The sequence below is a fragment of the Lactuca virosa genome, chromosome 4, assembly GCF_052849685.1.
Source record: "Lactuca virosa cultivar CGN04683 chromosome 4, Lactuca_virosa_CGN04683_v6, whole genome shotgun sequence".
NCBI lineage: Eukaryota > Viridiplantae > Streptophyta > Magnoliopsida > Asterales > Asteraceae > Lactuca > Lactuca virosa.
In genome coordinates, this window is record NC_136429.1 from 355,168,790 (window position 1) to 355,182,046 (window position 13,257).

The following is a 13,257-nucleotide window of genomic DNA, read 5'->3' on the forward strand; positions in this document are numbered from 1 at the left end:
GATACAAAGATAATACCTTTTAATCGAGTGTCACTCACGACTGCGATCTATGAGTTGATCTTGATGCGGGTCCGTTCAATACTAGTTCTCTAACAAGTACCTATGAAACTTGGTTACAACCACTTGGCTACTTTCATCTGGTGAGAGTCAACCAATCCAATTCATATTAGTCTTACTTCATAACTACTCCCACAATCATGACCGACTATAAACATTTAGAATAATAATATTATTCACGGATTAAACATTTTAATATAGAACACAACAAGTATTGATGCAATGATCATATCCCAAGATATCATAAACAATATAATAGTTGTTCTCTTAATGTTCCAATATCCAAATACTAAATCCAAACCAAAATCCCACTAGTATAATAATAAAAGTCTTATGGTTGAAGTGTGACTACACATACTTAGCTTAAAATGAAAGACTTTTATTAATGGGTTCGACTAAATTTAATTTGTATGAATTTTTCGAGTACTATATCCCGATATTTGACTTTTACTCTAGGTATAGTTAAATATCTTGGAGAATATGATTGGTGTTCTTTCGTGACATAAAGTCTCTCAGCTTGATTAAGTGAACTCTCGAAGTCACAAAGATTTCTATGTGATCCTTAAATGGCAGAAATCAACATAGTTTTTCAATGAACTCATTCATCCAATCATATTTGACTTCAACTTTAAAAGTTGTGTATTCGTATTTTGTAGTAGATTGTGTCATTATGTTTTGCTTGCATCTCATTCCAACTAAACTTACTCTTCATTCTAAACTAATTATCTCATATACATTCTCTTAGCTCTTCTTAAGTACTCTTAGAATGTTCTCACAGTCGTCTAGTGACTTAACCATGTATTCAATTTTGTATCTCATGATATGACATAAATGATGGATTCATTTGCCAAGAAAACAAAATATAAATCATTTCATCTAGCTCAACCTATGTCCTAGGTCCTTTGAGACAGACTCAAAAGGTGCATGTAACAGTGCAAAGAATTATCCAAATGAATCTTGTATCTTGACTTCATTCAAGATATTTTTGATTCATGTAAAAGAGTTTAAAACTTTCGACATTCATATTTATCTATTTCTATAGATTTTACATTCCAAGAATGTATCTTGTCATTCCTAAGTCTTTCATTTTATAAATACTTTCCGAGTCAAGGTGAAAACCACCTTGCATAGTCAGAATGTTATTTCAAATGATTAAGTATGTCTCCTACATACGAGATTAGGAATATCATTATCCTCCCACTAGTTCTTAGTAAACACACACACGTTCTTTTCATTTTGATATTAAAGCATACCTTGTATCTTTATATTAAAATGACTATTCCAACCTTGGGATGGTTTCTTTATATCCATAAGTGGATCTTAAGCCTTACACATTTGGTTAGGATAACATGGATTAAGAAAACCTCCATGCTAAGCTATATAGATATCTTCTAGTAGATGTGTATTAACAAAAGCGGTCTTTCTTGAAATCTATTTCCTATATCTTATATTAATAATATGAAGTTATGGTAAATAATATCCTTGTTGATCTAATCATAGCTACTTGTGAAAAGGTTCGATCATAGTCAATGTCATGAGTATGATAAGGAATATATTCAATGACATGAGTATGAGAAAATCCTTATATAACAAGTATTACTAATTGTGTATATATATCCATGTATATATTCTTTCTAGAAGAATCTCTTACTCCTTCTAGCCTTGATATAGAGAGAGATTAATCAAGCTCATACTTGATTAATAAACACACATTACATCTCAATGTTCATCACTCTAAGTCATTTTTCAGATTCAAGAACTGATATAACATTTTGGTATTTGATGGTTTAACTAGAAACCATTAAGAACTTATCAATGAGAGATTGCACATTTCTCAAGTCATTAATGATTTCTACCATTATTGTGAACAATTTATGTTCATGAATAGCTACTATTCATGTTCAACAATTCCTTGTAGAAACTAGTGCCAACAATTGTTACATCCGGCTATGGTTCTTGAGCTACTTCAACTTCAATGTGTCTCCTACTAGCTTTGTCATTATAAGCTTGCTTTCTTCTAGCCAAAATTTTAGTGGAATAAAGGTGTAAGTCCTGAATTCTAAGATCCAAATCAGTGATCAAATGATATTGCAATCAATCAGAGTGTAGAAGGAGTAGAAGAAGAATTAAGCCAAGCATGCACACATTTATATCATATAAACGTCAAATACACCTTGGAAAACACACACATACGTCACCCTAAGACTGACACAGACACCTACTATTTATAGCATACCCAGCAGTACACCAGTGTACAGCCGCACACGCGTGTACGGCCGTAAACCCTGAGACCCTATCAAGACTTATACAAGATGAATGCCTAGCCCAAACCACTATATTAGGACCTATCAATCTCCCCCTTGGTTTGTGGCTAGCATAAACTCAGTCTTTCTCAATGATTAGTACATCAGATCCTTCCAAGGCACCACACCACATATGCTCCTTAATGATCTCCGCAACCATTCCAGTGTACTCTTTAGCAGCAGGCTCAAAGAACTCTTCGCCAACCCGGATTTGTTGAAGAGCCAATTGATGAATATCCCACTTTCCAAATTGAAGAAGATCCTTCTTGTCAAACAAACGGAAACAGCCATCTGGGAATTTGATGACAGCAGAAGCTATGGCTTCATCAAATACCCAGTAGAGCATGTTTATTAAAGAACCATCGTGGATTTTGTCACACCCCCGAACCGTCGGAACGGACGGCGGAAACGTCCAGGGGCGGGTGACGTCTTGCGTAGTATCACAACAGTTGAATCATAGTAAGCGTAGTAAAGACAACCATTACATTATAATATGAATAATTACATTGTTTGAAAACATAGTTTGTTCGCATCAGTATATAAGAAAATTAAAAGACGTGACTCCAAAATGCTCCGTCTTCTCCAAAAGTTGGCAAGAGTACCTGTCTATTGTTGCCCTGAGAATAAAACCAGTTTTAAAATATCAGCATAAAGCTGGTGAGTTCATAAGCGTTTAGTTCTGGTGAAAGAAATGTTTCTTTGATCCTTTGAAAAGTGTTTCCCCAAGAAAATCCTATATTTTCTTATGAAAGATGTTTGATTATCCGTTGGTTGTAAGTTAAACAGCCTGTTTATGTAAGGTTGAGTTATCCCAGGAAAATCCTATATTTTCCTTAAAAGTTATAGTTGGTTATCTGTTCTTGTCTGAGGTGTACAAGTATCTACCATACTTGCATCGTTAGACGTAGTTTTCTTGAAAACCCTGTTTGCTCCCTGTGAGGTGTATTAGCCTTATTACATAAATAAAACTAATAAATAAGTGGTAAACGAAGTCCTAAGGGTATTATTAATACTTTCTAGTAATCAAATAGGTTATTACTTTGAGGTTAGTTCACTTGTTTTATTATTACAAAAGTAAGTTTTGTTATCTAGGTTGTGAGTGTCATAACCGTACTTAGACTTGATATGGCACGTAACGGGGCCGGTATCCTTTTATGACTTTTGTCACCCTTGACCTGACGGTTCCACTGTAGATAGCATCGAGGTGCGGGATAGTCAGTCCCGTATAGATCTATACACAATAGTCACGCTCTCCCAACAAGAGATTCTGGTTACAAGTGCTAGTCCTACACTCTCGAATCCGGTGGGAGTGTTACCAAAGACGTGTCTCCAACTTTAGACTAACAATTTTCATGTAATAATACCGAAAATCCTATTTATGTTTTGTATGAATTCTTTATAAAATATCACCTTTTATGGCAAGATTCACAAGTTCCTTGCTTTAGTTTTGAAAACTGTTTCTACGAGTTGATTTCTTAATCGTTTGGTAAAACTGTTTTCTGTGTTAAAAGCATACTGAACATATAATTATTTTAAAAAAAATAATATACTTTAAGCACAAGTTTCCTTGTACTTTTTCTTGTATTCCGCCCCTGAAAACAAGAAAAACTCGGAAAAAGCGTAGGGGTATGAACTCACAGTTTAACGTAGGATTCAGGTGTACGATCGGTTACAAGTGTTGAGTGTCAACTGATGTTTCGTACGCAAGCGGATCCTATTAACATATAGTACACATATATGTATTAGATTTAAGGTATTTCATGACAAAACATGATGGGAAACCACCCTAAAGACTTGGAAATGCTTGAACTAAGTGTCAGAGCCATAAATGATCGAACGGGGGAGGTGTATGGCCATAAGAGTGTGTATGCGGCCAGGATGTGTGTGCGGTTGCACACAGGAGTGTGCGGTCGTACAGAGGGTGTGTGCGGCTGTACATAGGGGTGTGCGGCTGTACACTCTTCATTTATGCTCCAAAAGTCGATTTTCCAGTGTTTCAAAGCTAATACCAAGACCAACTAGCAGATGGAGGCCAAACTCTCACCTTGGAGAGTCTTTAAGGTGTGTACGGCCACCTTATGAAGGTGTGCGGCCGTACACCTTCAAGGATGAAGACCAGCATGAAACTTTGATGAATTAGGGCTTAGATTAAGAAGTCTTGCAAGTATAACGAGCTAGATGATAGAATACTTACCTTTTTGAAGCCTTTGAAGGGTCCGTATGTGAAGATTCTAGAGAGAGAAATTAGTGTGCAGCTAAAAGGGAAAAAGAGTGAATGAAGGGGTCTCCTCCTTTATATAGGGGTGGGTGTACGGTTGAGGGGTGGGTGTGCGGCCGCACACCCATGTGTACGGCTGTACACTCCTCCCGAGAGGGTGTATGGCCCGAATGTTGAACTATGACTTGGTATTACTCGACCTAGGACCCAAACTTTGATTGTACGAGGCTTAGAACGCTTGATCAAACCCTTAAACAACGTTAAAAGGTGATAAAATCGAGTTTAATATTGATATACCGATCAATTGTACATGATAGAAGTTCCGGGTTGTCACATCATCCCCCCGTTAGAGGGAATTTCGTCCCGAAATTCGAACATAGAATACAAATCATGAATTAGAGAAGAGATGCAGATATTTCTGTTTCATCTGATCTTCGCGCTCCCAAGTGAATTCAGGTCCCCGCTTGGCATTCCAGCGAACCTTCGCTATCGGGATGCGACTTTGCTTTGTTCGTTTGACCTCCCGGTCCATGATTTCGATTGGCTCTTCCATAAAGTTCAGATTTTTGTTGATTTCAATCTCATCGAGAGGAATCATAAGGGTTTCATCGGATAAGCACTTTTTTAGGTTCGAGGCATGGAAGACGGGATGAATGTTATTAAGCTCTTGGGGTAAACGGCGTTTGTATGCCACGGGACCAATCCTAGCAAGGATCTCGAATCGTCCTATGTATCTTGGATTCAGCTTTCCACACTTTCCGAAGCATATCATGCCTTTCCAGGGCGATACCTTCAGCAGAACACGGTCTCCAACCTAGAATTCCAAGGGTTTTCGGCGTTTATCGGCGTACCTCTTTTGTCTATCTTGTGAGGCTTTCAGTCGTTCTCGGATTTGTACGATCTTTTCGGTGGTTTCGCGGATGATTTCTGGGCCAGTGAAAATGTTGTCAGGGACTTGCCCCTTAGCTAGCTGCGTGTCGCCCACCTCAGCCCAGCATAGAGGGGATTTGTACTTGCGACCATAAAGGGCTTCGAAAGGCACAGCCTTGATGCTGGTATGGTAACTGTTGTTGTAGGAAAACTCGACCAAGGGCGAATGGGTGTCCCACGACTCACCAACTTCAATGGCACATGCTCTCAACATGTCTTCCAAGGTCTGGATGGTTCTCTCACTCTGCCCTTCTGTCTAGGGATGGTAAGCTATGCTCATATCCAGCTTAGTTCCAAGAGCTTTCTACAGTGACTGCCAAAACCTCGAAGTGAACCAGCTATCTCGATCGGCGATAATGGACACAGGCACACCATGCAGTCGAACTATCTCTCGGATGTAGATTCGCATGAGTCTCTCCATTTTGAACTTTTCCTTGATCGGCAGGAAGTGGGCGGATTTAGTCAGTCGGTCGACAATTACCCAGATGGCGTCGTGCCCACTCGGAGACTTGGGTAATTTGGTGATAAAATCCATAGTAATTCTCTCCCACTTCCACTCAGGTATATCCGGCTGGTGGAGTAGACCTGAGGGCTTCTGATATTCGACCTTCACCTTGGCGCAAGTCAGACACTTGCCCACGAAGGTAGCGATCTCTGCTTTCATGTTCGGCCACCAATACAGTTTCCTGAGATCGAGGTACATCTTGTCCGAACCTGGATGAACGGAGTATTTAGTCTTGTGAGCTTCGTTCATTACAACCTCTCTGTAACCACCGAACTTTGGGGTCCAGATCCGGTCCATGAAATATTAAACTCCGTCTCCCTTGATTTTTAGGTTCTTTTCCATTCCTCTCAAGGCTTCACCCGACATGTTCTCTGGTTTTAAGGCTTCCAGCTGAACCTCCTTGATTTGCACGGATAAATGGGAGTGGATAGTCATGGTCAGTGCCTTCACTCTACGACCTGAGTACTCCTTCCTGCTGAGGGCATCTGCCACCACATTGGCCTTACCGGGATGGTAGCGGATTTCGCACTCGTAATCGCTGAGTAGCTCAACCCATCGCCGTTGTCTCATGTTCAACTCCTTCTGGTCGAAAATATGCTGCAGGCTTTTATGGTCAGTGAAGATTGTGCACTTGGTTCCTTAGAGATAATGTCTCCATATCTTCAATGTGTAGGCCTTGATTGGATACATCACGGTAGACAACGAAGTCCTCCGTCCCTTCGGGAAGAGATAAGATAGGTGCGCTGCATAGGGTCCGCTTCAACGTTTGGAACGCAGTGTGTTGCTTTTCACTCCACCAGAAAGGTACACCTTTCTGAGTCAGAATGGTTAGGGGTTTCGCAATTCTGGAAAAATTCTGGATAAATCTGCGATAATAGCCAGCTAGACCCAAGGATTGACGGATTTATGTGAGCGTCTTCGGTGCTGACAAGTTCTCTATCGCTTTGATTTTGGAGGGGTCCACGTGTATGCCTTCCTCGCTTACCACGTGACCTAGGAAGGTTACTTTTCGAATCCAGAATTCGCACTTGGAGAATTTCGCGTACAGCTTCTCTGTCCTTAGGGTTTCCAGCACCGATCTCAAGTGCTGTCGATGATCTTCCTCACTTCTGGAATAGACAAGTATATCGTCGATGAACACAATTACAAACTTGTCCAGGAAAGAACGGCACACCCGATTCATCAGGTCCATGAATACCGCTGGTACGTTGGTTAGACCAAAGGGCATTACTACAAATTCGTAGTGTCCATAACGAGTTCGGAATGTTGTCTTGGGCACATCATTCTCGTGAACTCGCACTTGATGGTACCCTGATCTTAGGTCTATTTTGGAGAAGTAACTGGCTCCCTGAAGTTGATCGAAGTGGTCGTCGATTCGAGGAAGAGGGTAACGGTTTTTGACAGTGAGCTTGTTCAGTTCGCGATAGTCAATGCACATCCGAAAGGATCCATCCTTCTTTTTCACAAATAAGATCTGGGCTCCCAGGGTGAGGAACTCGGTCTGATGAATCCTTTGCTGAGCAGCTCATTGAGCTAACTGGATAACTCCTGCATTTCTGCTGGCGCTAATCGGTATGGGGATTTAGGTACGGGGGTAGCTCCGGGGACTAAGTCGATGCGAAACTTGACTTGGCGCTCAGAAGGGATTCCCGGGAGATCGTCGGGAAAAAACATCGGGAAAGTTGCAGACTTCGGGGATGCTCTCGAGGTCTTTAACTTCCTGCTTCTCGTTAATTACATGGGCTAGGAATGCATGACACTCCTTTCGCAGAAATTTTTGGGCTTTGATGCACGAAATGATACGGAGGTTTGAACCGAGTTTATCGCCGTAAATCATGAGAGTTTCATCAGAGAAAAGATTGAGACGAATAGATTTTTCGTAACAAAGGATATCAGCATGAATAGGGCTCAACCAATCCATGCCGATGATGACATCGAAGCTTTTTATGGAAACTGGCATAATGTCGATAGGAAAAGAATGATCGTTCAAGGTAAGGGTACAACCTACGTATATATTATTAGTGCTCTCTTTCTCACCGTTAGCCATCTTGATGGTAAATGTTTCGGTTAGTGGTTGAGGTTTATGTTTGAGGAGATGTTTGAATGCATGGCTAATAAAACTTCTCTCCGCACCAGAATCGAAAAGAATGCATGCATAAGAGTTGTTGAGGAGGAACGTACCCGAAACAACGATGGGATCAGCAACTGCCTCTTCTTGGCCCATCGCTAGCAATCTCCCCGTGATACCAGCTGTTGTTGCCTTGGGGCAGTTTCTCTTGTAGTGCCCGACTTCTCCACAACCATAACAGGCTTGACCGACGCCTGCTCCAGATGCTTGATTGGTTGGTTGTACTGGTGTTTTGCAAACTCGATCTGTGTGCCCCTTTTTGCTACAGCTGGTGCATGTCATTTCTCGGCATGGGCCGGGATTATGATGAGAGTTACACTTGTCACACCGAGGAAGGGTACCAGCATATCTACTGGTAGGTGCAGCGGCAGGAGTAGTAGCAATGTGGACTGCCACCATTTGCTGTTTCTTTGAGGGCTCCTGCGAAGATTGGCCCTTGCGCTGCTTCCAGAATTTTCTTTTCTCACCGCTCACCTTTGCTGGCTCAGGAGCGGTTGTCACTTTATCAAGATCAACTCCGTGATCTATGAGGGTCTGCGCCAGACACTTAGCGCTGTCAAAGGTGTTTGGCCTAGCAGCCAGGACATTTCCTTTGGTGGGTTGTGTCAGTCCCCATATGTATCTCTCAATCTTTTTGCTTTCCGGGGTGACCATTCCCGGGCAAAGAAGCGCTAGGTCTTCGAACCAAGAAGTGTAGGCAGTAATGTCGGAACTTTTCATCTTCAAGTTCCATAGTTCGTGCTCCCGTTTCTGCATCTCGCCCCGTGGGCAGTACTCAGCTAGCATGAGTTCCTTTAAACTTTCCCAACCCATAGCATACGCCACTGGCAGGGTTAGGGATTTGACTCGACCATTCCACCAGGTCAGTGCTCTGTTGGCGAAAGTGCAAGCGGCGAATTTTACTTTGTTGACTTCAGAACAGGAACATATTTCAAAAATGGACTCGATCTTCTCGAACCATTGGGTCAGGGAAATAACCCCTACTTTTCCGTCGAAAGATGTGGGTTTTGCGTTCATGAAGTCCTTATAAGAGCACTCCTTCTGGTGTCCTTGGCCACCTTCATGATTTTGGGGATGAGTAGCACCTCCCTGCCCGCCAGATCCGCCAGGATTAATCTGTGACATCGCGGCAGCCACAACAGCAGTAACAGCTGCCTGGAACATAACGGGATCGAACTGAGGGGGTGGTGGTGGTGGAGTGTCTTCATTTCTTCTAATGGGTCTTTTTCGAGGAGGCATCTTGTTTTAGAAACAACCAGGAAGAAGAGGATGGTAAGTCCTCAAGATATATGAAACAAAATATATCCCATCCTGATAATAAAGTGTTCTACCAAGCGATAAGCAAAGAAAGGTTACCAATGCAAGTAAGTTATCGCTAAGAAACGAATAGGTAGCAACACTAGGAATGAATTTCTACAATGTATTCGGCTCTGGCTAAAATACTCCTAAAGTATTTTATGTTCTATGTTTTGTTCTTTTGATACTTTGTTGTATGGATACTAGGTAAGTTTTAGGCATGTTGCAACACCAAAGTCACTCCCAAGCACATGTTGGTCATGTCTCGAATAAATATAGTTGATTAGGCTATATTGACCCTGGACATGATTACATAACTGCCCAGGTTTAACCGCAGTGTTCAACATCGAAAATACTTTTGTTTTTTTCTACTCATGATATTGTTTCTGGTATGTAGGTATACTTGTATACTTTTTGCAAAAATACTTGTATTTTAAAAGTATACTTTTAGTTCAGAGCACTTCGGCCCCTTAGTGTTTATAGTTGTATTCCATGTAAGGTTCGGTATACTTAGTTCACTATAAACAATAGCTCTGATACCAATCTGTCACACCCCCGAACCGTCGGAACGGACGTCGGAAACGTCCGGGGGCGGGTGACGTCATGCGTAGTATCACAACAGTTGTATCATAGTAAGCGTAGTAAACACAACCATTACATTATAATATGAATAATTACATTGTTTGAAAACATAGTTTGTTAGCATCAGTATATAACAAAATTAAAAGACGTGACTCCAAAATGCTCCGTCTTCTCCAAAAGTTGGCAAGAGTACTTGTCTATTGTTGCCCTGAGAATACAAGCAGTTTTAAAATATCAGCATAAAGCTGGTGAGTTCATAAGTGTTTAGTTCTGGTGAAAGAAATGTTTCTTTGATCCTTTGAAAAGTGTTTCCCTAAGAAAATCCTATATTTTCTTATGAAAGATGTTTGATTATCCGTTACTTGTAAGTTAAACAGGCTGTTTATGTAAGGTTGAGTTATCCCAGGAAAATCCTATATTTTCCTTAAAAGTTGATAGTTGGTTATCTGTTCTTGTCTGAGGTGTACAAGTATCTACCATACTTGCATCGTTAGACGTAGTTTTCTTGAAAACCCTGTTTGCTCCCTGTGAGGTGTATTAGCCTTATTACATAAATAAAACTAATAAATAAGTGGTGAACTAAGTCCTAAGGGTATTATTAATACTTTATAGTAATCAAATCGGTTATTACTTTGAGGTTAGTTCACTTGTTTCATTATTACAAAAGTAAGTTTTGTTATCTAGGTTGTGAGTGTCATAACCGTACTTAGACTTGATATGGCACGTAACGGGGCCGGTATCTTTTTATGACTTTTGTCACCCTTGACCTGACGGTTCCACTGTAGCTAGCAGCGATGTGCAGGATAGTCAGTCCCGTATAGATCTATACACAATAGTCACGCTCTCCCTACAAGAGATTCTGGTTACAAGTGCTAGTCCTACACTCTCGAATCTGGTGGGAGTGTTAACAAGGACGTGTCTCCAACTTTAGACTAACAATTTGCATGTAATAATACCGAAAATCCTATTTATGTTTTGTATGAATTCTTTATAAAATATCACATTTTATGACAAGATTCACAAGTTCCTTGCTTTAGTTTTAAAAACTGTTTCTACGAGTTGATTTCTTAATCGTTTGGTAAAACTGTTTTTTGTGTTAAAAGCATACTGAACATATAATTATTTTAAACAAAATAATATACTTTGAGCACAAGTTTCCTTGTACTTTTGCTTGTATTCCCCCCTGAAAACATGAAAAACTCGGAAAAAGCGTAGGGGTATGAACTCACAGTTTAACGTAGGATTCGGGTGTACGATCGGTTACGAGTGCTGAGTGTCAACTGATTATTCATACGCAAGCAGATACTATTAACATATAGTACACATATATGTATTAGATTTAAGGTATTTCATGACAAAACATGACGGGAAACCACCCTAAAGACTTGGAAATGCTTGAACTAAGTGTCGGAGCCATAAATGATCGAACGGGGGAGGTGTATGGACATAAGAGTGTGTGTGCGGCCAGGGTATGCGGCCGGGATGTGTGTTTAGTTGCACACAGGAGTGTGCGGTCGTACAGAGGGTATGTGCAGCCGTACACTCTTCATTTATGCTCCAAAAGTCGATTTTCCAGTGTTTCAAAGCTAATACCAAGTCCAACTAGCAGATGGAGGCCAAACTCTCACCTTGGAGAGTCTTTAAGGTGTGTACGGCCACCTTATGAAGGTGTGCGGCCGTACACCTTCAAGGATGAAGAACAGCATGAAACTTTGATGAATTAGGGCTTAGATTAAGAAGTCTTGCAAGTATAACGAGCTAGATGATAGAATACTTACGTTCTTGAAGCCTTTTAAGGGTCCTTATGTGAAGATTCTAGAGAGAGAAAGTAGTGTGCAGCCAAAAGGGAAAAAGAGTGAATGAAGGCGTCTCCTCCTTTATATAGGGGTGGGTGTACGGTTGAGGGGTGGGTGTGCGGCCGCACACCCATGTGTACGGCCGTACACTCCTCCCGAGAGGGTGTATGGCCCGAATGTTGAACTATGACTTGGTATTACTCGACCTAGGACCCAAACTTTGATTGTACGAGGCTTAGAACGCTTGATCAAACCCTTAAACGGCGTTAAAAGGTGATAAAATCTAGTTTAAGATTGATATACCGATCAATTGTACAGGATAGAAGTCCAGGGTTGTCACCGATTTTTGCAAGATAGGGATCTGTTTCACTTGATTAGTGGTTGGCCACATCACTGTCTGGATAGGCTTGCCAGTCAATGGATTAAGAATGCCAGGGTGGCTCTTGAGAAAAGATTCAGCAGTCTTCATACTAGGAAATCCCCTTTTTACTTGATCTTCCAGGAAATGCTTGAATTTAGTCGCTTGAGGAACATTTCCTAGATTGAGAAAGGGAGCATCAGCAAGTTCAGACAAGTCAACTCTCATAAAAGAGTTGAAATCATGTATGCTCTTGTAGTACTCCACATTGGCACTTTTCCGCTTCATAAGCCATAATTTTAATTCATCATGAAATCCCCATGACACAGTTCCAGATTTATCTCCATATTTGCCACCAAAACATCTCAGTTCAAGATCTGTAACAGTGATTTGGGGTTGGCCTCCACGAACATTTTGATTTGAGTTCCTCTTGAATAGATACTTTTTCTTATTAGAGGATGACGCAGCTTTGGCAAGTTTCAAAGTAATGATGGGTGTCACACCCCAAAACCGGAACGGCGGAAACGTTCTGGGGTGGAGGACGTCATGTATAGTATCATAACAATGCATAATAGTAAAGACAAGCAACAACATCCATTGCATTAACATAATAATTTTAATACAAGTGTGTTCTGAATAGTATGTAAGACACCAAAATGTATAATCAAAATAAGAGATAAGTCTTGTATGTGGTCCATCTTCTCAAAAGCTTCGTCAATACATGTCAACTGATGACCTGAGAATACAAGTTATTTTGAAAGAGTTTATCAGCATAAAGCTGGTGAGTTCATAAGTATTTAGTGTCATTGCCTGTATAAAAATGTTTGTAATAACCTAGTGTAAATGTTCATCATTGATTGTAAATATTCGTAAATAGTTGAACACTCTAGAAAATCCTATATTTTCTACTGAAATGTAGTCTTCTACCAAGACCCGACTGTTTGTGTGTTTTCTCTTTTGTAAGTGTAAGAGTTTTTCCCCAATAAAACTATCATTATGAAAAATATAGTTTACTTAAATGTGTATGTGACAGAATCACAAAGTAAATGTCATAGGAAAATAATGTTTTACCCCAGCAGTGACA